The 25,690-nt window shown below is 35.2% G+C and overlaps 1 protein-coding gene across 5 annotated transcripts in view; it reads left to right on the top strand.

Annotated features, from left to right (window-relative positions):
- Window positions 1–25,690, top strand: part of LOC118192271 (atrial natriuretic peptide-converting enzyme-like) — a 1,449,396-nt gene that overhangs the window by 440,669 nt on the left and 983,037 nt on the right. For all 5 annotated transcript variants that reach the window (XM_085809975.1, XM_085809976.1, XM_085809972.1 and 2 more), the window contains one exon: window positions 12,294–12,379. The gene's annotated coding sequence lies outside the window, so the exon portion shown is untranslated. The remainder of the gene's footprint in view (window positions 1–12,293; window positions 12,380–25,690) is intronic.

Below are 25,690 nucleotides of genomic sequence, written 5' to 3'. Positions count from 1 at the left end.
CAACATTTCTTTATAATTTCGATTAAATCCCATTTTAGCCGCAAGGTAGACGAAGAGGCTGACTTACTGGCTAAGGAGGCAGCCCAGGGAAAATATGCCATGAAAATAAGCGTTCTACACCAGCTTCACAGCTGAAACTAAAACTGCAAAGTGCAACCAATGAATCATGGTAACAACGGTGCGACACTGTTAGTACAAGAAGAAGATTTTACAATGTCTTCCTGAAAGTTCACTCTTCTTGCTACCGAGGTCCCTTTCCCACGAATCTCTCTTCAACAATGTCCTATGCATGTGGAGAAAAGGGGTTACTCCGAACATAACCTCTTTTGCTGCCCGTTAAAAGAATCACTTGCTGTTGTTGTTGTCTTGTCCATATTACATGGAACAATGGTTGCCAAAGCCTACTCCTAAGAGAGTTTGGAGTTCTATTTTCCTCCCCCAAATTTGAGGGAGTGCACCCTGAGGGAATCCGGGATCTCCCACCAATCCACACGAGAGGACTTTCGGCTCACCGCATATTTAGAGTGTCGCCATGCCACACCGACACTATACATATACAAACATCTAATGTTTTCTCCGGGATTCGAAGCTGGGCCCTTCAGTACCGTAGTAGAATCTCCTAACCACTATACCACCTGGACGAAAACAGAGTCACTTCATCTAAAGAAGCCAAATTTAGACGCGGTTTTATTCCCATTCAATGATGTGCAGTCAAAAAAAGCACTTAAGGAATAAAATTGCAAAGGTGTGGCGGCTATGCAGTGCTAATTAGCTTCCAAAAATGGACTTCAGGAATATCGAAACAAATCAATTAAATAGAGGTACAATATTTTGCGAGTGCAACTTCACAGGAAAGCAATAAACACCGCTAACAACATAAAGCAGGATATAGAGCTTTTGTATGTAGTGCAAGGGGCTAAGCATATGTAACTGTTAAGTAACGAATGGTCAGGTGTGATGAACATGCAATCATTTCGTACGCTGTTAAATGCTCCACCAGCCCAATCAGGCTAACGTATTTCTTATATAATGTATTCTCATTATAGGCATTTTGCGTATATAATGTTTCATGTATAATTCAGGCTGCGGTGTAAATGCCCTACTTGGCCCAAGAACAAACAAAAGAAGAGATAACTGATGGCAGCGCCAGCGGTGGCAGAGCTTGCGATGTCGGTTGCGCCATACAACAGAAGCACCTCCGACCGGCATTAGGGTCCACAAGAAGGCAGTGTTAATCGGTATAGCTAGTCTAACGTGCCTTTACCTACTTTGTCAGAGCAAGTAATAGGTGGCCACCTGCAATTATACCTAAACAACATAAGGGAACGGAAGCCTTTGTGAACGACGTTTTAAAGGAAATTAGGCGTTACACATAAGGGAAATCATGAAAACGCCCATGCAGCCAGCCCGTTCACTGGGATACGAACCTTGGACCGAACTACTAGTGTTTAGCGACTTTTATCGCTTGGCCGCTTGTGGGCATGTTTGCAAGTTTGAAACTGTTAAATGAAATAGGAATACGAAAAGAACAGTGAAGTGGGATTAATTTTAAGCAATGTGGATGCTCCCTGTAATCAGAAAAGAGACCATAGACGTTTTTAATTTACGTGCATTTGCGTGGGATTTAATTAATTAATGTTATAGTTACCAATGATTATACAGAATGTTTTATGGATCTCTTGGAATTTTTGGTTAGATCAAATTTCTATAGAATAGAAGCTGAAAATAATAAATTCATTTAGCAACGGTACCTTGGAAAGCACATTTTTATGCATAACGGAATACTTTAATATTCAAATAAATTTTATTTTCTTTTAAAATCTTAGTCGGATCATTATTTTGCCTATATAAAATTGCTCTGATATTCTTAAAGTAGGAATTTTATCTAGGTAACTATAGGTGTCCCCCGATAACATCGCGGCAAAAACATCGCGGACGAAAACGTCGCGGAGAAAACAACGCAAGGCGAAAACGTCGTGCTACAAAACATCGTGGGAGAACACATCGCAAAGAGAAAACATCGCAGTTCTAAAACATCGTGGTACAAAACATCGTCGTCGAAAATAAAGCGGTTCAAAAACTTCGCAGTTTAAAAACATCGTCGTCGAAAATATCGTGGTAAAAAATAAAGTATCTACAAATCATCGCATGACGATAACATCGCAGACATGCTTTTTTCAGGCTTTAATAACTGTAAATGGATATTCCCATAATGATTTGTGAGCGCAAGATGTAAAGAAGGATAATTTTTACTTTCATATTTTTTATTAAATATTAAATTTTTGCTGAGAAAATAAGAAGAAAACTTAAGCATAGAAAATTAATGCAACTTATAACATTATAGCACTTAATAGAATTTTAAATCGACATAGTTAACTAACAAAGACCATTAATAAATAATTTTTTATAAAGATTTTACAGGTAATTTTTCATAAAAAGTATAATCTATTAAGTTGCATTTAATTTTCTATGCTTAAGTTTCCTTCTTATTTTTTCAGCAAAAATTTATTAGTTAATAAAAAAATGTGAAAGTAAAAATTATCCTTCCTTACATCACTTGCGCTCGCAAATCATTATGGGAATATCCATTTACAGTTATTAAAGCCTGAAAAAAGCATGTCTGCGATGTTATCGTCATGCGATGATTTGTAGATACTTTATTTTTTACCACGATCTTTTCGACGGCGATGTTTTTAAACTGCGAAGTTTTTGAACCGCTTTATTTTCGACGACGATGTGTTGTACCACGATGTTTTAGAACTGTGGTGTTTTCTCCCACGATGTTTAGTAGCACGACGTTTTCTCCGCGACGTTTTCGTCAACGATGTTTTCGGCTGTAACCGTAACTATAGGGGGTCTTCTTTCTCTATAAGCTTCTGTCAATGTCCAGCAGAGCCTATTAGACTTGAAGCCAATTATGGGTTTAGTCTGAAACGAATGACAAGTTTTAAGAAAGTTAGAATAATCTTTCTTTGTTTAACTCTTAAATGAACAGAAGACACTGCTTGTGAGACAGTCAACTGCTTGTGGGTATTTAAACGAACGTAAGATGAAGTTAAATCTAAATGTAGGCAATGTAGTCTAAGAATACAAACACAAAATATACTATTTATATTGACTCAATGTCAAATAGTAAGACGGCTAGAACCAGCATAAGTTCGGCAGAGCAGGAGATAGTACGTAACTACAAACGGAAGCTGCCAAGAGCTCTAAATCTAAAGCATTCATCCCTCCGCTTAAACACCCAGTAAATAATTTACATTCTGTTGAGGACTACGGAAAGAAATTAAATTAAAGTTTCAACTCACTATAAGTGGCTAATTAACATAAACATCCAATGGAATTTCATATTTGTGTTTTCAAAGAACAGACAGAAACATAAGTTTTAAATACACTTTACGCCATATTTTATACTTTTACATCGAACTGATGTAAGAGCGGATGTAGAACTGATGTAACAGCAGTCGTAGAATTAGTTTTTGTTTTATTTTTTGTGTTTTTACGCATTTTTTAAGGGTTTTATTTTCGCCATTGTTGGTCATAGTCATAAAATTTCAGTTACAGAAGTATTTTAAATGTTCATGTTTTGGCAATGTCAAATTAAAAAGAAAGTAATTTTGACAAATACTCAATAAATCTAACTACCTATAATAATCAATAAACTTAACTACGTATGAATAAATAATCTAACTGCCTCTACAATAAAAGTTTATGTAAGTATTTAGTCTAACAATAAATATGAAATAATATTTAATATCAGTTTATTGTTGTAAATAACTAAAAAATTTACTATCATTTTATCGTTGTTCTAAAATGAATGTTGAATACGCCTTACAAGAAAGTCATGTGATATCGACATAATTTTTTTTTCTTCTGTTCATCAAGTTTCTACCTGGTTTACTCCTTTTCTGTTTCACCTAGTTATTTATTTCTGTCAAAGAAAGACTGTGTTCGAGGATAACGTAGATTTAATCTATTCTGTCTTGACTAATCTCTGCAATGCCCATTTTAATGAATCCGTAATACGGAAACAGTAATATTACTACTGTTGAAGCATGTTAAGCAAAGATGCTGAGATTAGGAATATAAACAAGATAAGATGCGTCCAGAGACAATGCAGTCTCATTCCTGTCAAGACAGTAAATAATGTTAATGCTAGTTCATTAAATCTAGTCAAAACATTATACCGTTTTATCTGATTATTGGGAAATAAATAGTTACTGCAATCTGATTGCTTCCCAAAACTTGTATTAGGATTTCGCATGATTTATTCCATTTAATAGCTTAAGTAAAAAGGTAACGCCTTTTATATGTGAATTCATTCTATGAAATATTTCATCTTATGAAAGTTTACTATTATCAAGCCTGTTGAATACTTCGTAAATGAAATTTATGCTAGTCAATGGGTAATGTTCTAATACCTTTGCTAAATCTGCAGAAATCAAGAATAAAACTAACGCAGCTATGAAAGAATTTTCTAGTACAGTGAACTTCGGGTGATCTGATTGCATTTCCTTTCCTATATAATACAAAAAATTTTTAAAAAGGATTCTAATATAATCTAAAATTAACTAGTAGTATTGCCCTCAAAAGGAACTAATTGAGAAACAGAAAAGACACAACATGATACAAATATTTTAGCAACAATGGGAATGAATTTTCTTTTAGATTTAAAACATAAAATTTTCTTTCTTTTCGCAGCATGGAAGCGGTTGTAGATTTGGCATATTTCTACCTTCGTGTCATGAATTCATATGAAAAGCACTCAACATAAATTTTAAAAAGAAGTATTTCTGTAGCAGCAAAATACTGTAATAGCTTAAAATTTATTTGATTGATTGATATCACTTAATAATATATATTGATAGACATACCTAATATATAGTATAGGATTGATTGATATTACCTATTGTAAATTAAACTTATTCTTTGTGACAGACATTCAAATGTGTCAGACTTTTGTCGTCTGAAGGACCACAAGAGACTCACTGTTAAGATTTTAGACTGTTGGGCGTTAACTTTATAACGTCTCGTGTACTTTGGGTAGAATAAACTAACTAGATGTCTGAAGACTGTGTAGGGAATTATCCCTGAGTTCGAAAAAGTCAAAAGAAGGGTGTAAAGAACCGTTTATTAACTCAAATTAAAGTTCACAGATTGCACCAACTCGTCCTTACAAAAGCCAACACTTTTGGCTTTCCTCAAAAAGGTCGCGATTAACTTAAAATTAGAGGAAGTTAAGTCTAGCCTAACGGCTTCATAGTTAAATTTACGCGCAGGCTGGCTTTGACTGGAAAGTCGGGACTTAAAAGCTTAAGAAGCGCTCAAGTCAACAAAAAAGTCATCAAAAGTGTACTGATATGAGAGCGTGTGCTCATGTAAAACATGTTATACACTCCCGGCAAACCGATATCCTATATGTTAGAATTTCGACATACGATACATCAGAATTACAGCTCTCGCTCTCAGCCCTGAGGTATTATTTCTAACGACAAAATTCAATTAGTATTGGCTGGAGAGCTAAACTTTAATTTTCATACATTTCCAAGCTAGTTTTTACTTTAAAAGTAAATTCTACTATTAGCTTGATTTAACTCTTTCATCTATACACATTTATTTCCTTTTACCAGCATGCAAAAATACTTTTAGCTTTACACATATTTCACAAAAGATTTACATATACTGTTACTTTAGTTGAAACTGAAAACGGCTTCAAATGATTTATATTCAACAAAATTTTCAAGATCAAGCGTAACGAAGTTGCTTCACTTACTTGAAAACATTCTAACATTTTCTAACTCAGTCTCTGAGGCTAAAAGTGAACATTTTGTTCTTATTTTAACTTAAAAATATAATGCTAAAAATAACTAAAGCTTCTTGCTGAATTCAAAATAAAACTGTCCTTTATCGAGGCTAGAACACTAAATGAAAATTTCCAGCAAACTTCGCTATTAGAATTAAAATAAAACTTAAATAGAATAATTGCCACTTATCTTTTATTTGTTGAAAACTGCCGTGTTTTTTAAGGAACTGCTTCCAGGAAGGACATTTTCTGATCAGCTGAACCTTTACTCGTTGCCGCTGCCCTCTTTGTCCATCGGCTCCTTTAGTTTTGTATGCCGCCCTTTTTCCCAAAGCCACCTTCTTCTGGCGTTGACTCGAGCTTGTAGCTGCTGGTCGTTTCTGGGCTGGTTCACCAGAGGATTCCGCTGCTTCCAAAGCATTTTCTTGCACTAGGCAGTTGTTCCTCCAATGGCCGACTCTAGTCGAATCTGCTGTACCGTCCGTTCGATGCCCTCCTGTTACGTCTCTTGCAATCCGGACCGCAGGTTCCTTGACTAGACTTGTTTGTTCTTCAACCCTCTCGGTGTATCTTATATGTGGTTTCCTTCTACTTCCGTTTCTCGTCGATCTGCTCTACTTTCGTGACCCCTGCTTGTTCATGCTATTTCCTTTGGGGTTAGTCTGCCTCTTTTTACTTCTATTTCTCCCCTTGTAACCTCCTCTATTTTCTCTTCTGGAATTATCATTTTTGACGTAGAAAGCTCATCTTTAGTCTTTCGCGTTAATGTTTCCTTTCTGCCAGACGTTGCTTCCTACAAAATATGTGTAATATTCTCGTCGTTATTTCCTTTGCGTAAACAAATTTAGCCACTTTTTCTTGTGGGGCACAAGCCCACCAGCGGCCGAGCGGTAAAGTCGCTGAACACTGGTAGTTCGGTCCGAGGTTCGAATCCCGCGAACGGGCTGGCTGCATGGGCGTTTTCGTGGTTTTCCCCATGTGTAACGTGTATACGAGCCAGTTTCCCTTAGAAAGTCCTCCACGAAGGCATCCCTCCCCTTAGGCAGATAGCACTAGTGTGCTTTGCCGTATTCTCAATACACCACCAATACACCATCTTGTGGGGCACAAGAGAACGAATGTTTTATCTTAAAAACTTTGCTCCCAGTTTTAAAGTCGAGAGCCTTTCTTTTCCTGTCGTAATACAATTTTTGTTTTGCTCTTACAATATCCGAATTTTTTACTGTCTCCTTAATCACTTTCTGAATGTGGGTTAATTTCAATTATGCTTCCCTTTTCTGCACAAAAATCAATTTGTCTAGGGGGCAATTATTTTCCTCCCCCAAAATAGTTCTGAAGGTATTTTTTCGGTGCAGTCGAGTTTGGCTGTCCTTAGGACAAAAGCCAATTCGTTGACGTAGTCATCCCAGCATCGGTGGTAAGTATTTACGTAGCTACGAATAATTTTTACTATATTCCTGTTTACACGCTCTGCAATATTCGATTGCGGCCAATAAGAAACCATTTTAAGTGGCGTATGACAAATCCTGCACATAGATCTTTGAAAATTTGGCTAATATACTGGGGACCGCTGTCTGATATAACCCTAAGTAATGCAACCATATTTTAAGATACACTGATTTAGATAAGAATCAGATGCAATTTTAGCTGAGGCTCTTTTAATGAGAACTTTTTGTACACACTTCAAAAAAAAATTATCCACAATAACGAGCAAACATCTGTTTTTGTTGCTTTCACTTCGGGCGTATGAGCCTAACCAATCTGTTCCAATTAATTCATTTGGCAAAGTAGCTCTTATTTTATTTAGATACCGGGCTGGGCTGTAATTTACACCATTTTCTAACTGACACGTATGGAAGGGCCTGACATATTTGTAACACATTTTTCAAGTTGCGGAAAAACGACCTCCTCGCAGACTCCCTGCACCGTTGTTTTGATGCTAAGATGACCTGTAGATTCATCATGAAATTCTGGCAAAATGTTGGGCCATATACTGGCTGGGATGACCAGTCTCAATTAACTATTCTCATTTGTTGTTCTAGCATAAAATACGTAATTAACCATTATCTCAGAATTTGTTGCTCTGTTTCTAATGGCCACTATATTCGTATGTTCAGAATTTTAAGGATCTTTTAAATATGCGTAGATAAGACTAAATTTTGAAACAGTTTGTAATTCGAAAATTATAGTTTCGCCAGAGTGCAAGATTTTTGACGTTGGCATAGAACATTATATTTTCTTCCCCCTCTTCGTCTAGTTTTATAAGTGATAAGGCATCGCACACAACATTGTCTTTTCCAGGTATATAATTAATTATTAAGTTGTATTCTTGTACTTTTAAGGCCCATCTAATAAATTTTGGGTACAAATATTTCCCCGAGTCTAATTGACCCACAGCAACATGATCCGAATATGCAGTCACCTGTGTTTGAAGAAATTTATTCTAAACATCTGCATCGCTAAAAGTACAGCCAACGTTTCCCTCTCCGTAACCGTGTTTGGTTCTTTGGTCCGTGTCCTTGGTTGACAGTTTTGTTAAAATAGGCTACGGGCTGACTACTTTGCAGCAAAACAGTGCCTACGGCGTAATCTGAGGCATCCACTGCTATATCCAGAATTTCGGCCCTTTGAGGGAATTTTAAAACCGGCGCTTGTATTGATGGCAATTTTTAACTTTTCAAACGCCGTATTAGCCTCAGCTGACCAAGAAAATCGTGCTTTTTTTCTTTTCAATTTCAAAAGTGGTTCGGCTATCTGTGTAAAATCTTTTATAAATGTTCGATATTAAGAACACATGCCAAAAATAAGGATAAATTCTTCGCTGTGTTTGACGTCCGGTAGTTTTTCTTTTCAGTTTTATGCCTTTTTAAGAAATTTTATAGTCTATATACCTAAGCTCTTTTGCGAAAAATAGATATCTGGGCTCATTCACTTTTAAATCTGCTTCTCTAAATAATATGAAAACTTCCTTTAAATATTTAATGTGTTCATCGATATTTTCTCTAGTTACTATTCGTTCGTCGGGGCCCACGCAAGCCGAAAGTATTCTGAAAAAGACATAAATGCCTGATTTTGTTATTAATGTAGTTTTTATCAAAGATCCTCTGGTTTTCTAACTATCTGAAAATACCCTGAGGTAAGATCTTACCTGGCCATGTATTTAGTTAATTTTATCTTCTTTATAATTTCTTCGATTATAGGCATTGTATAAAGGGGATATTTGGCTAAACTACTATTCTTTAACTGTATTTAATGTTGCACTGGTTGGGTTATACCAGGTTTATCAGAAAATAAATGAAAAATATTTCTTACCAAGTCTTCAAGCTTCTTCTTACCTTCAAGTTGCATGCGGCCTAGTTCCGGTTGTTGCACTGTTTCCTGACTCTTAGCTTGCATTTACAGTTTCAAAGTTTCGTCTTGGAAACGTATTTCAGCTCGGACTGTTTTGAGGAAATCTATTCTTAAAAAAGGTGGTACCTGCAAATTTCTAACAATAAAAAAGATAGTCTTTTGAGACTCGTGTTTAACTTGGACATTAAACGTGGCTTTGCGTATACACGTTCAATGTTTCCCTTGAGCGGCAATGACTTTGCTATTTTGCACATTAAATAGCGGGTATCTTTTAAAATTTATTCAAAAAATATTTTCAGAAACAAAATTTGCTTGCGTATCTCTATCTAACAACGCCTCTGTTGTCACATTTAGCAAAATATGAATGATTGGTAAGGCCAAATTTTCTATGCCTACATTGTTTAGCAGTAATTTAGATTTCTATACGAGCGGGATAACTGCACATTCCTTTCATCAGCACCCTAGATTAGTTTAACGGCTGCTTTTCCACCTGTTATTTGGCACCTTGCGGCCTTCTTTGGGTATCGCCGAAACGTTTCTTTTTATCTCGAAAATTTCCCCCTCCGTTAAATTTTCTCCTATTTTCTGCTATAAGACTGCGAAACGGTTCATTCGTTCTCTGGTCGTGATCTTTCGGCTATTCTCTGACTTTCAAATTTAACGGCCAGCGCAAACAATCGTTCCAACTTACTGGAGTTTCTCAATTTAATAAAATCTTGACTCTGGGAGAATAGTCGGGGCAAATTTATCTTGATGATTTCGCTATCGGTCTTTACACGTACAGTAAATTAATAACCCGATTTTTCTGAGAATGAATTCTGTTAACTCCTCGACTTTAATTTGATACTTGCTGTATAATTCAGCATCAAATTTTGCTCTGTGTTTGACGTCGAGGAGTGCTTTGACAATACCATTTTGAATCTTTCAAACGTAATATGTTTCATTGCTTACTTCTCCTAGTAAAATGTCATCGGTACCTTCTAACCAACTTAAAGCCTGTCCTCGTAAGACTGTGGTCGCTGTCGTTACTCTTTGCACTTCCTGGATGGCGTACAGCAAAAAGAGGTTGCCCATTCTGTTTTAAAAATTTAATGACCAATGTTCTCCCATTGAATGTCACATCGGGTTTCATGGAAGCCCGCATTGTATCCACTAAGAAGCCGAACTCTTTCATTGGCTTACAGGAGTTGATCTTGGTTCAACTGGTCCGAATTTTTTCGGGAGCTATATGTAAGATCTAGTTTCTTTAGTTATCATAAAATGTGACTAGATCTACCTAAATGTAATCCTTGCGAATTCTCGCGCAGGCCTGAAGATTAACACAACAGGGAGTGTTTTATAGATCCTTTTATTGAACATTAAGTTTTTAACAGATGGCATGGATTTACGTGCATACAAAACACCGACCACTTGCCGTGAGAACATAAAAGATAATGTAAACACTAAATTTAGAGATAAAGAAGTAAATTCAAAGTGAGCTAACAGGTTCACTCAGAAAACTACATCGACAGGTTACTAACTTGGTGGCAAGAATGCGTAACCAGTCTTAACTCTTTCGCATCGAAGTCGCCCGTAACGCCCGTTCATTCAGGCAACGCAAACCGCCCCAACTCCTCGTTTATTTTCCACCTAGTGCTTTCCCCCTCCACGTTAGTGTATGGCTCATTGGTTTCGCGAGTTGTTTAGAGACATGTCAATCATTCTTTTGAAGCAACTAAAGGAGACATACGGAAAGCTATTAACGTTCGCAGGTGCAATCCGGCTCTAAGGTGAAACTGCACACAATGGATGAAACCGTTGAAAAACCCCCAAGAGAGAAGCAGTCATTTCACTTAAGAAGGTTATTGTCAAGAAGTTTAATTATTGTTAATGCTGTAGCTATCTACTAGGCAGGGGGAAAGGAAAACTATTCCATGACAAATTCGTAAACACGGGCGTTTTCGATGTTTGATGAAAACAGATTTGGTCGTCTCTCGATGCGAAAGAGTTAAGGTTAACAGCTTGTACTAAAAAATAACAACGTACGCTCACAACAGTAAAATCATACTCTGTCTCCTTTTCGCTCCAACAGTTTAAATACTTTCGTTCACCCTAACTCATTTACACGCAGGAGAGAAAATGCGACAGAAATAAGAGAATTCAGGAGAGACTCACAAAATAAAATAATTATTAGTAAAAAGTAATAGTATCTTTTAAATCGAAGATAGCAACATGGTCTTCAGGCAAGCAGAACACGTTCTCTAAATTCCTCTTTCAAATCTTACCCTTAAACACTAAATTCTTTCTAACTCGCTTATATTCTGGTAAGAAAGTGTGAGTTGAAAGAAAGAGGGTTAGGAAAGGCTGCTTCAAAATAAAATTAACTACTGAGTAAGTTAAATAAATCCTCACAACGTTCTGCTCTATTTTTTTCACATATCATGTTACAGCTTAAATAATATATATTGTTAATGATTTTAAGATAAAGATGGCTCATTTTATTTTAATGGAAGCGCTTTCAGAGATTAAACACTATCTCTTTCTTCAGCTGCAATAAATTCATGGAACAGAACTGGTCTTTCATTTTGGTAGCAAATCAACGTTGTTTTTCTTACATTCATTTTATTTGATGTGGCCTACTTTATTCCTCGTACTTTGCTAATATTTATTCCCCCTTTCCTGAATACATTTATCCTCATCTAATATCGCAGAGAATATTATTTATTATTATTATATTAATTCACTTTATTGCATTAATAGGTACATATATAGATATAAATGTATCCAATTTTAATCAGTGAAATAGGTGACATGACACGCTAAAGTTGCTTTTACTACAAAGAGCACTATTAACATTTTTATTTCCTATATATCTCTTTTCTTTGATATTTCAACGAAAATGTTTCATGATTCAAAACTTAAAAATTTAAAAGGCAGGAGACATTCTGTAAGTACACTGCTTTGACAAATCACCTGCATAATTGTCATTGCTTTATTTGCATTAAATATGTATTTATGATTTTGAGCGCAACTACAGTAAAATAGCTCTGAATATAAATATTTTTGCTCTGTAAAATGCTTTTCAAATTTTTCATTTTTCCTATTTTATGAAAAAATATGAATATCAAACAAGCATTACTGATTGGTTTCTTTATTTCAGATTCTGACTGTTGAGAGCGTTTCTAAAAATATTTCAAAAGAATTTCATCTCTGCCATTTAGAATCCAGTAGCCAGAAGATCAAAAGGTAATCGAGCACTTATATATTTTTTTCTTTTTTATTCGTTGATATATCCATTTAAATTTCGCGTGTGACTTTGAAAATGGCTTTTTGAGCTTCACTAAACTTCCATTCCCTAAATTACGCATAGCCCAGAATTCATTCTTTTAAAATAAGATTTTAATTTTTTCGTCAGGATTTCTAGCTGTCCCTAGATTAAATACTCGAAAATCAAATTATTTATAAGAAATGGATATTATTTCTCAACTGAAGTAAATTAAAGATAATGGAAAGATTTTGGAAGCAAAAAAAAAAAAAGAGTTATAAGCTGAATGAGTGTAAGACAATTTCAATTATTTTAAAAACCAATATCCATTTGATGGATTTAAAATTAATCAAATTGTTGGAAAATTCAAAACTTTTTATCAGAAAAGGCACTCAAAACTGCTTTAGGAGTAAAGATAATTTTTTTGCGAGAACGTATACCTGTAGCTCATTTATTATTTCTTTAGTCAATGCAAACGGCGCTTAAAACGCCATAACCTTTCATATGAAGTGCGGATGCTCACAAGATTTGGAAAATTAAAGATATAAATTTAATTTCAATGTGTTTTGATTTATTTATGAATAATTAAAACTTTTAAATTCAACTTCAGAAGTTGAAAAATCCACATGCAAAATTGTTTAAAATGCTTGGGTGTCATCCGGCGTCCTAAAGTGCGCAGAAATTGTGAACCTAGCTTAGTACTAATCAGACATTTCGTACTGCGGTTGAGAAATTTTTAATTACCGTATTTGACGGCATATAAGATGCACTGGCATATAAGACTCACCCATATTTAGAAGGCCACCCACATGTAGATGTAGAAAAAGTTATGTGTGTCTAGACCTTTATCCGGGCTAAAACTAGCATTCAGTATTGAAAGTTAAACTGTGTCCTTCACGTATAAGACGCAAGTAACTTTTTTGAAACCAAATTTAGGAAAAAAAGGCGTCTTATATGCCGTCAAAATACGGTACTCTTTGCCGCAGCTACAAGTGTTCGTAAATCAACTAACAAGAAAGAGCTACTGGGCCGGTTTTTATATGAAGTCAATTCTCACTTCATTGGATAGATTCTAATTCTTCGTTAGGCAGGAATTTTTGCACTTCTCGTCACTACATAATGTAAAAGCACATATAACTTATTGTTTCTAAAGTCCTCTTATGGGGTTATGGGCGGAGGATGACGGATACGAGTCCTTCAAATGCTAATGCTACAGGATGCTTCGATCCAAACTTACGTTGTATTGGGTACAAGAGTTATTCCGTCCCAACTTGGTGATCAAGGTCTACTTTAAATAACAGATGGACATATTATTCAGAAGCATGGGATATGGCAAAATCTGAAAACAAAGTTATTATTATTCAGAATAAAAATTTTCTTAATCCATCATTTTTAAAAATAAGTATAGTTTCTCAACTTGAATTAATTAGCAAGCTTGAATATTAAATGGCAAAAACAAATTTTACTTTTAAAAGCCAAGAGGAAATGGGTGCAGAGCAAACATCTTCTTAGAAGCATTCTTTTAAAAAACAACTGTGTAAAAATCCAGATTTCTCTTTCTTTAATAGAAAGTAGTAGTCTTTCTCTATTGCAATATATTTTACGTAAATATTTGAGTTTATGTATTTGCCCGTTATTTTATTGCATATTGCGTTCATTCTCTTACGAAATGAAACTCGTTAATATTATTCAGAAGGATGCCTAATTATTTCGAATATTTGAATGGGGTTTTAAAAACTAATGTGCAGTAGGTAAGATCATGAAAATTATCAAGATTGTTGGGAATGTAATGGTAAATCAAGGTCATAAAGACTTTCCTAGCAATTAAGAATCGTGTGACTTGATTCAGGTGTTTGAGGTGCTTAAGAGCTTATGAAGGCGAGTCTGGAACGTAAGCTTATCTTAAGTGCCAGCGATAAAGTGAAGGAAGGTAGTTGCCATTAACAGAACAAAGCACTTCGAATGGCAGTCGTGGAATTAAAGATGCAGAGAAGGAGAGATATTCTGGCAGAAATTTTGGCTTATTGACAAACAGCTAACTCTTTTCTTACGATAAGGTTATTGTGATGTAGAAATGGGTACCATGTGTAGTAATAAAAAGGATATGCATGTAAGATAAAAAATATGCCAATCAAAATTATAATTTAACGGTAACATTAATTCTCTCTCTCTATTCTAAAAATCGTAATAACCTCTCTGCGTTGCGTCATTTCTAAATATTTCCTTTTCTTTCTTTTTTGCATGGCCTGCGCAATTGGGAACTGAAACTACCATTGTAATCAAAAAACTTTTCTCTTCGTGTGCTTCCATCTTTCATAACTACGCACTTTAGCTTCTGTCTGTGATGTGCTTGGACGCAACTTCTATGCTGCTTCCTACTGCAATAATATGAATAATGTAACTGTTCTTGAACAGGTACGACTAGGTTGTCAAGTGATCTGTGGCCACATAATGTCAATTGGAAATAAAAATGGAATTCAAATCTCCTCGACTGCCAAGTTTTATTTACGAAGTCAACACATTAGCTTACGACGCAATCAGAATACTTCCTCTTCAATATAGGATAACTACGCATCAACAGTGCTCCGTATCTTCCTTTGCTCTTATTATAACATGCATATGAATATTTTCATAAAGTATAAGCGTTGAAAGAATTTATTTTTATCCTTGCTGGATTAAAGATTAGAAAAAAGAATCCATGAGAGATCGGTATCAGAATTTAACCCTTTGCACTCGAGGCCTTTTTTGCTTGGGCGAATCAGTAACTCGAGACGATTTTCCACATATTTCGTGAATTTCATACAACTAATTTAAAGTTATTTCATACACAATTTGAAAGACATATAATGGTTCTTTTATATCTGAATATACTTGCGATCTTTTGTTACTTCGCGGGATACAAACAGCATTCTTTGCGGTATTTCTTCGGTTTCTGTGCACGTTATCCATTCTGAATTTTCTCTCTTTTCTGCTGAATCACTGGCGCTTTCATTTTCACTATTCTATTACATTCACTTTTCGCCTTCTTACACTTTTTACTTTATCGCTATCTCGTCAAGTAGTTTATGCATATGCGTAATTGCATTCTTCATCAAAAAAAAATCGAATAATTTTTACTTAAAGCGATTTTTTCATCATATTCCTTGCTTATTGGGTTCCGTAACTTTGAAAATAATATTCCTGTTACCACAAATGTCGAGTCAGAACTAACGTCGAAGATGCATGTATAAAAATAAATAAAAAAAATTGTTAAGATTAAAACTTAGCAGTTATTTTTTATACGCATGTATTATTGAATACAGTCATGAAGCGATGTTGCTTAAACAAAACCTAAATAAATACAGTTATCGCTTAAATTATCGCCTCAAACCGAGTGGTGATCGAGAGTAACCTTTCGAGTTATCGAATCAAATCAAGTGGTGACTGAAAGTCACCTCTCGAGTGTAGTAACAGATATTTAAAAACAATTTTTCGGGAAGAAAGCATGCTTTTTAGCATTTCAGTTTTAACAATTTGATTAAGATAATAGTTTTACACGCACAAAGACAAGCACACATGCACAGACCCACATGCGTACTCCAAGTCCTTAAAAGTCCTCTATTTACTCGGACTTTCTTTTCTCAACATTTGATCGTAGACATATACTTCAAATTACATTTTTTTAAAAACCTGCAAAGATTTATGTTTTCATATTTTTAAATAAAAAGTTCATTTTGTATAAAATACGAAATCTCAATTTTTACACGTTCTTTCAGTGGTATTTTTACACGTACTTATATTTAAAAAGCATTTTGTGCTAATTATAAGAAATAAAACACAAAAGGTTTGACTCCGTAGGACAAAAATTTATCGAGATATTTAATTAATAAACTTGCGATATCTCCTGTCACTTGGAATTTGTATTAGGGAATCAGTTAATAAATAAATGAGAATAATTCTAGGTTGAATTTTCCCATTTAAATGCCATTTGATGATATTCTCTTGGAATTTACTAATGTCTTTATTTATTATTGTGTTATATTTGGATGCTGAAAGAATTTTTGCGGAAGTAATTTACGAGTTTTCAGAGTCTAAAAATACATTACTAATATTGTAATGAAAGTTTGTTATTTTAGAATCACAATCAGTAATCATGAAAAATTTATCACAGTAAAAATATTGTTACTCGTTTCCTATACATGTTAACAATATTAGTGAAATTATAGGTAAAATTATACCAGCACTTGTATAATGTATCATAAAACGCCTGTCTATATTTATTGTTCTGTTATATTTGGATGCCAAAAGAATTTTCGCGGAAGTAATTTACACGTTTTCAGAGTCTAAAAATACATTATTAATATTGCAATGAAAGTTTGTTATTTTAGAATCACAATCGGTAATCATGAAAAATTTATCAAAGTAAAAATATTATTACTTCTTTCCTATACATTTTTTATCAAAGTAATACAAAATATTACTAGTTTTCTATACATGTTAACAATAGTAGTGAAATTATATGTAAAATTATAGCATCACATGTATAATGTATCATAAAACGTCTGAAAAATCGAAGTTCAAAAATAAAAAAAATAAAAATCGAAGTTCCACAGGGTCAGGTCCAATTAACATTGATGTAAATGACTATCTTGCCAATTCCAAGCAAGCGTGATGGTTTTGTTGACTAATATTTGTCGCCGCATTTGGCGAGAAATAGCCAAAAGTCGGCAAACGTCGCGACACTTTTTGTTCGGTCCCTTTATAACTGTAATTGATTTTATCCCTTTATAACTATAATTAAATAATTGTTATTGATTCCATTATGTAACTTTCATCGTATGTGGCTTCCAGGAATTTCGAGAAACGGATGTTACTAGGGATTTCTCGGCTGCAGGGAGAAAACTGTTTAATAAACTGTTGATAGAAAATCAGCTCTCAATCGTTAATAACCTGATAATGCGTGATAGAAGCAAGATAAAATTTAACGGATCAACTTGTCGTTAGTCGCCAAGCGCATGATGCATAGCCAAATATGCATAGTGAAGGATAGCTAAATTTGATGATGATAGCCGCTAATTTTAAAGGTTGTCAGATATCACAAAACAAACGTGAAATTTTCCAATTAACGGATTTTGTAAAGACATGTGGAGAAGCAGTAATAAATGAAGATGATGTAAAAAAAAAGTTTTCATCGTGATGACAATGCTTCTCAATCATCAATCAATTAATGAATGGCGAAATCTGTGGTATGGTTCTAAATCCAGAAAATACCGCTACCAATAGTGAAGAAAGTGACAGAGAAGTTACTAAAAACGAGAAAATTTCGATTGACACATTAGTCAGAATTCTCGAAACAACAGTTACAGAACTTCAACAATATAACTGAACAAGAGATTATGTCTGTCTACAGAACTAAAGAGAAAGTATTAACACAAAAATCGTAGCACAACTTACATTGAAAGAAATGTTTAATAAGATAAACGAATAAATATAAAGCTTTTTTTTTTTTTTTTTTTTTTTTTTTTTTTGTAAATTTTGATACCATTTAGATCATAAGTACTTCATTATTTCATAAATCACGATTTCATATTATAACTTCTACATGCCATCTTACTAGATTTAAACTGATGATCTAATAACCGGAAAAATCCCAAATCCGGAATCGTCGAGGTTCCGATGAGTTCGGATTTTGGACTTTGTACTGTATGCCATTCCTGCAACTTAATACAACTAAGGCGACATTCGTGAACCAACTCCGTATTAGGCGGAAGGGCCGGTCATGTCCGCAGGCACCTCTTTGAGAGGAAACTAACATGTACTTTATGCTACGCAGCGAGTGCCTCAAATCTTCTACGAAGATTTATTTAAATTGAATTCTGTCTTTTCTCCCAGGGATAAACTGAGACACCGGGCGCTTTTACCCCACGGTTCTCAGAGACCACCCGGAAAGAGGCTGGCTCACTACGGACACCATTTTACCATTTGACAATCTGACTGGTCGTTGATAATGCCCCCTCCAATATTACGCGACTGCCCGTCAGCAGGGGGCATTACCTGGAAAATTCAGACTGGCTCACCTACCAGGGCCTCCCAGTTCAGGGACTTGTGCAATCCCCCTCGGTCATGCCGTATAGACGATCTTCCCTTTGGTTCTTGAACTGCCAGGCTCAAATCATTTTACACCTACTCTCAGGATAAAATACCAAGCCAGTGTATACACTCCAAGGAGTAAAGATAGCGGTATGTGAAACCGTAACTTGTAACTAACCTGCATTTTCTGAAGATAAATTTTTGTTTCATTACTCTTATAAAGAGTATTTTTCTCTTGCCGCCAACGTGAAGGAAGAAAATAACTTAACAAATGGTGTCAGAAGAATAAGAAAGAACGCAACAATTGCTGTCAGAAGTGGGATTTGAGGGTAAATGCCAGAGACAAGACCAATGGAAGATCTATTAAGACAGCTCGTGACTGCCTTTGCTGAATTCCAAGAAAAGATGGAAGCCGGACAGGAGAAGTTGAAAGCCCGATATGATGAGATAAAAGCTGGATATAAAGAGATAGATGACAGCTGAGATCAAAACCGGACTGAAAGAGATGAAAGCCGGACTGGAAGAGTAGAAAAGGGTTGTACTGCCCGGGACGTGCAGTCCTTGGGAGGGGGCAGTGTTACGAAATGTCAAGGCGCGATGAGATGACTTCCTAGCAAAGCAGTGTTAGGGTTGCCATAAAATGGCAAGGGAAGACAGGGTTGCCACATTTGGCGAGAAATCGTCCATTTGGCGACAAATCGGCGATATACCATGGACGGTTGGAGAACCTTCTGGAACGAATTCTTATCGGTTTAGCCCAGAATGTTCTCGAACACAGGCCGAAAGCTATATAAGCCCTGCTGGTCCGCAGTCAGTGTGCTTCATCGAGAGGACGAGTGAGTGTGCCTGGTCTAGTCAATATCGAATTGGTGTCTTGTCTAGCGAGTCAATTCCTGCGGAGTCGATCAAGTTGACAGCCGGGTAGCGAGTGCAGAGTTGGTCGTCGAGTTCACCGAAGGAGTCTCTTAGTGTATCGCGGTTAGTGCATCTTTGAGAGAGCGTGTTGAGCTCCGGGAACGACTGAACCGAAGAGTTCGGGAGCCGTGTTCTTTGTGTCGTCGAGTGCATCGCGAGTTGTAGCGCGGAGTCTCGAGAGTACGGAGAGTTTCGAGAACGACCGAGCAGAGTCGGGAGCTGTACTCTGGTGCTTTGCAATGAAGCTGTCTCCACCTTGATAGCCTGGTAACCTGAAGGGCTGTGTCGCTGATAGTGTCAGCGTGTTTATAGTTGTTCATCGACGACTGTAAAACGTGTTTTGGAGCTGTCCTGACAATATTGGCAAATAAAGTGTGTTTCGATACTTCATCAAGTATTGTCGTTATTCACTCCAAATCCACACGAATCCCGTACGAACGTGAAGGAAGAAAATAACGGTGAAGGAAGAAAATAACTGGTGTCAGAAGATAAAAACGCAACATTATTTTAGACTCGGTCATTAAGTTGGATGATTTCGTTGCGGCAGACCACACAAAGATAAGAACTTGATGTGTGCATCCCTACCTTAAGTCGCAGTCTTCGAGCTGTTAGAAGGTGCAAGATGACAGGCTCTGACATTACAGAAGCAATTATTCGTTCAGTTACGCTCCACTTGACATTACAAGAATCAAAATTTCACAGTAAGTTTCAAGGGATTTTAGCTATCTGCACTCTGTCGCCAAAGGGTCTCGATTTCAGGAAGGCTGACCGACCAATGATCCTGTTGCTCCGAAGCTCTGATGATTCTTCTAATATCAAGTGGAGCCATAGCTGAACGAACTATTGCTTCTGCAATGCAAAAGCTGTCGTTCCACACCTCCTAATAGCGCGAACACTGCTAACTGTAGGGGGACCGTATATATGAATTTCTTATCTTTGTGTACTTCCGTTGCACGTTAATTCAAGGATTCTTAAACGAAGACTAAAAAAAATATGCTGTATTTTATGGTTCTGCGTTTTGATATCAGCTGATAGCCGCCAGGTAAAGTCTTTGCAAGGTTTTAGGTTCTTGAGCTCGAAGCTGAATTAAGTATACGTAATACAGCCGAACCCGTTATAATAAACTTCAAGGGCCGATGGTTTGTTACATGCATCGAATAAAAAAGGGATTCTCTCAGAAAATAGTTTAAAATTATATTATGATTTAAAAAAAAAAGTTCAAAAACTTTATCTTCCCACATCTACCAAAAGCCCTGAGTAATAAATTTAATTAAAATTTATTAAGATTTCATTACAAATATTATTATGCGTAGTTATTAAAGTTGTCTTCTGTTCTTTTCTAGTTTCAGTATGCCTTAATAATTTTACACGGTAAATTACTTAGCATGAACATCGATATTCTTAGTATTCTCTCGATTATTCATTTGTAAGTATTAATTATTATTTTGATAATATAAAATAATAATTTTAAAAATATTTAAAAAAAACTTAAAATGAGTAACAAAATATATTGATAAATTTACCTTCAACGTTCGGTCAAATATTACTTTCTGCAGGCAGGATGCAAACTGCAGGTAAATTTTATCTATCATTTTTATAATTTTTATTTTTATGTTTTATGAAGAATATCTTACGTTTTGTAAAAGACCTAAAGAATGCTAAACCTTAATTCGAAGAACATAACTGGAGAACATTTATTCTCAAACAAGCAAACCATAAGGATCAAAATTTCGTACCTAAGTTCCTTAATTTAAAATTAATTATTAATCAAACTTTCTTAGCTTAAATTGAAGTAAATGATAAAGCAACTGAGAGCCCGAAGAACATATGATTTTACTATTTCTTCTTGCTCACCAGCGGCCGAGCGGTAAAGTCGCTGAACACTGGTAGTTCGGTCCGAGGTTCGAATCCCGCGAACGGGCTGGCTGCATGGGCGTTTTCGTGGTTTTCCCCATGTGTAACGTGTATACGAGCCAGTTTCCCTTAGAAAGTCCTCCACGAAGGCATCCCACCCTTTAGGCAGATAGCCCTCGTGAGCTTTGCCATAATTAAATACACCACACCACCACCACACTATTTCTTCTTTCCATGATTACCGAGCATTTCAAAATTTAACCATAGCACCAGACTTAATTACAGCTGCGTCTGACAGCTCGATCAAAGTATTTGAATGAAATCAGCGAACAAATTCATGTTCTTTGGTTCAATGGTCACTAACACCATATGGTATCATGCTTACTGTGCCTTCGTTCTCCTGGAACTCTATTCATTCCTGTGTTGCAGATCCTTTCTTTAGATCACAGAGAAAACTGGGCTGATGATAAAATAGAAGTAATGTAAATGTGTTTTGCTATATGAAAGGAATGTGATTCGTAGTATCCTAAACGTGAATAATTTTAAAGGTTGATAATTTTTTCATTTAAACTTGCAGAAGTTCTGCAAAAATAGCTTCAGTCAAAAATATCCTTACAGTTCAGTATAGCCGCGGTTCGTATAATATAGTATTCAGTGTAAAGCAAATTCGACGTGTTCGTTCATTATCCAGGGTTATCCATTAGTTCTCTATATCCAGGGTTTTGTTAAAAGCCAGGTTCGTTATAGTGGATTTCGTCTGCCTCAATAACTTCGATTCAGTTAAAGTGTGATTAAAGTCAGATTTGGTGTTCAATTAAACAATGAAAACTGTTGTAGCGATTGATATTTTAGTTACCTCAGCAAAGCAGTGCAAGGAAAACAAGACAGCTGCTGACTTCAAATGATAAACTTACCAGTTCCTTATGGAAAATGCGAGTGGAAAGGAAATATCTTCAAGACTTTTGAGGTTGGATTGTGAATGCAGGCTATTCTCGAGGACACCAAAGCGCATTATTTTCCCTCCAGTATTGTTACCAAGAGAGCCGTCATTGTTCTGTAACCCTGAGTAAATCACTAACGTTACTTAGGAGAAAAAAAGAGCAATTCGAATTCTCAGAAATTCACTCAGACCGAGTACTTCAGTTGAAAGATAGCATACTACAACTTCTTAATTTTTGAACTTTTCAGAACAAAGCTCTATTCAGAAAGATCAATGGAAGCAGCGAAGAGTCTATTACACTTTTAAATCGTTTATTGCAAGTTGGATAATCCTGAATTTAAAAAAAAAAAAAAAAAAAAAAAGAATTGAGAAAGGCTTCTCTCAGTTATAATAAAAGTGCGTCTTCTCTTCCACCACGAGTGAGATGTCAAGCAAGAAATGGCAGACATTTGACATTAATAATTCAAAATTTTAAGCCAGTAAATCCTCTGTGAAAGAAATATACTTACATTTTTGAATAGTTTTATTTATTCCTTTTTAAATGCGAAATGAATGGAATATCCGTGCAGATCCAAATGAATATAGATTTGTTGATACTGTTGAAATAACATAAATGAAAATTACATTATATTTGTTTCAAAGTGCATATTTAAAATATATTGGAAACAAAGTGATTTTACCCAAATCCAGTTAGTTTATAGGTTATTCGTTTACCCATTAATGACAAAAATAAAGAAGCAACGTTTTTGACAATGAGTTTTCACATAAGGCCAAATGAGACATGATGAAATATAATCCGAAATTTCGCATTGAACCTTTCTATTTATTGTTACAACAAACTAGATTTTATTTATAAGCAATCAATCAAAATTGGTTAGATTCACGGCAAAGCCGCAAGGGGTTTCTGCCTAACAGGAAGGTTGCCTTTGTGTAGGACTCCCTAAGGGAAAATTGACTTATTTTCAGGTTACACATGGGGAAAACAACGAAAACCAAGCATGGAGGTAGACCTCCATGAAACCAACCAAGCAGCCATATCGTTCGCCGGAGTTGAACCTAAGACAGGTCGAACTTCAGAGGTTTTACCGGTCTGCCACTAATGGGCTATCAACCGAACGTGATAATTTACTTATAGCTCGTAGCTATTTAAAACATTTAATTAGCGGGATGTCATGAATTGGATACATAAAATTTTTAAACAATATTTTGCAATGCGAATTGTCAAGTGTTAACAAACACAATAAATTAACCAATGCAAAATCTTATGGTTATGTCTCCTTTTTTAAATCTTCATGAAAGTTTGAATCTTTGTAAATCAGAATTTCTTAATTTAACTTTATTTTTATTAACTCATTTACGCACTTACGACGATTTAATCCCTTTCCCTTTTTTAAGCTTTTGAATGCGTATGATGGAATTTTTCTTTTTCGTTTTCGCTATTTTATTTATACTTGAGATTTAAGAAGAGGTGATAAATATTCTTATGAAGGGAAAAAAGGAGCGCAATTTTAATGGATTACATAACGATGTAATGTGTTTTTATTTCTTAAGTGTTTTTTTTTATAAAGATGCTCTTTAAAGAAGTTGTCATTTTAAAAGTTCATGACAATATAAAACAGCTTTCAGCATTTTTCTTCCACATTTAAAGTTAAAATCTTAGTACATTGACAATTAAGTGGATATGTTCCCTTTAAAATAAATTGAAAAATCTTTGTCATATGCAGGCATTAATTGAATTAATAACGAATAAATAACGCATTTTTATCCTACGCTAAAATCCCCATTCGTATTTTCTGTATAATAAGCAAAACAGAGGAGCAATGCTTTTGCAACAAAAGCTATATTTGTCTTCATGAATTATTTTTATGTACTGTGCTGATGATAAATTTTCTTCATGTAACATTTTTAACAAAGCGAACACTAATGCTGATTAAAGAAAACTTTCTTGGTTTATAAAACTTTGACTTTTTTTTGCAAAGGAGGCTATTAGTTTAAATTGCTGGTCCAGAAGAAAATATGGTACTATTCCGTTTTGAGGGCCGTAAAAAAATTGCAGCGAAAATGTATGCGCAAATGCGCCAAATCTAGCGTACGCGCTGATTTCAGATTGCGTAAGTTTATATAGTTCTACATTTCTTAAGACGTCATTTAAATACTAGTTTAATTTTTAAATCCTTTTTGATATTCTATGGATTTAACACTTTGGGAATTGCCCATGACGAAAATTCTGCGATAGAATTTTGGGTAAAGTGGCAGAATCATCTACTGCTTGAGCGTTTTTAAGAATTGCACATACTTGGTATACATGTACACATCGATTTATTTTAATCCCGGAATTGCACAAAAATGGCACTGCGCACACCCTTGACTTTATGTATGTACACATCGACCTATTGTCACTTAAAAAGTAAAAGAAAATTGACAAAAATCCAATTTTTTTTACTCTTGTAAAAAGCGGCAAACAAATAAATGGGCGATTCTGCACTTTACCGAGAATGTTTTCAAAGAAAAGCCATCATTCATTCTAGAAAATTATGTCTGAACAACCAACGAGATGACATTATGTTTTAGCGGTAGCGAAACTCGGTAGCGAAATAGCGATGCAGGCATCCATTCAGTTATCTTTAGCAATTTTTATATACTAAATTATAATAATGATCTGAATAGTTATTTACCCTTATGCTTCCATTCAATCATGTTTAGCCTTTTATATATAAAGTATAATAATAAAAATGTATTATATGAAATTAACCTTTCATCTAAATTAAAACATCAATATTAGATAGTAATTTACTATTTATTATACTTCCTTTCTTGCGTTAGGGTTGCCGCAATTATTTTTGACAGCTCTCAAAACCGAATAGTACCGAAAATATTTTGCACGGTGCATAATTTTTGCATTGAATTTTATGAATAAAAATGCATAACATTTACATTTCTGTGAGTCATTGTTTCTGCGTGTCATTTCTGTGTGTTTCTATGTGTGCATTATAATTGATAATGTGAATGGAAGAAAAACAAGCCGGTTCAATAAATTAAGCAAAAAAGCAAACTTAGGTTGGTGCAGATGTTGGATTTTATCCTGAAGAAAAGAGACCCATGACAAATAGTTCTCGACAGTGATTGAGTTTATTCAAAATCTACGCCAATCTAAGGTGGTTTGTCTACCTAATATAAACTAAAACAAACCATCAGAAAATATACAAATTCGTATACCGATTTACCGATGACGAGCATCTATTGCAAGTATATTTAATTTAATTTGTATTATTCTGATCAAGAAAATATTTGATCGATTCCCTCTTTCTGTCATTACGAGGCAGAAGTCGCAGAACACTGGTATATTGAACCAGGTTTGATTCTCGGTGAACGGGCTGGCTGCGTGAAAATTTTGTGGTTTTTGTATAACGTGTATAACGTGGCTACGAGACGTTTTCTCTTAAAACATTTTCCGCGAAGGCACCCCTCCTCATAGGCACGAACCTGAAATGTCATCACGAAAGTAACCTTTCCC

This window comes from Stegodyphus dumicola, chromosome X2 (assembly GCF_044657685.1).
Source record: "Stegodyphus dumicola isolate Sdum_Otavi_A_Nest chromosome X2, ASM4465768v1".
NCBI lineage: Eukaryota > Metazoa > Arthropoda > Arachnida > Araneae > Eresidae > Stegodyphus > Stegodyphus dumicola.
Note: the sequence above shows the minus strand (reverse complement) of the source record. Positions and strands in the feature narration are given on the sequence as shown.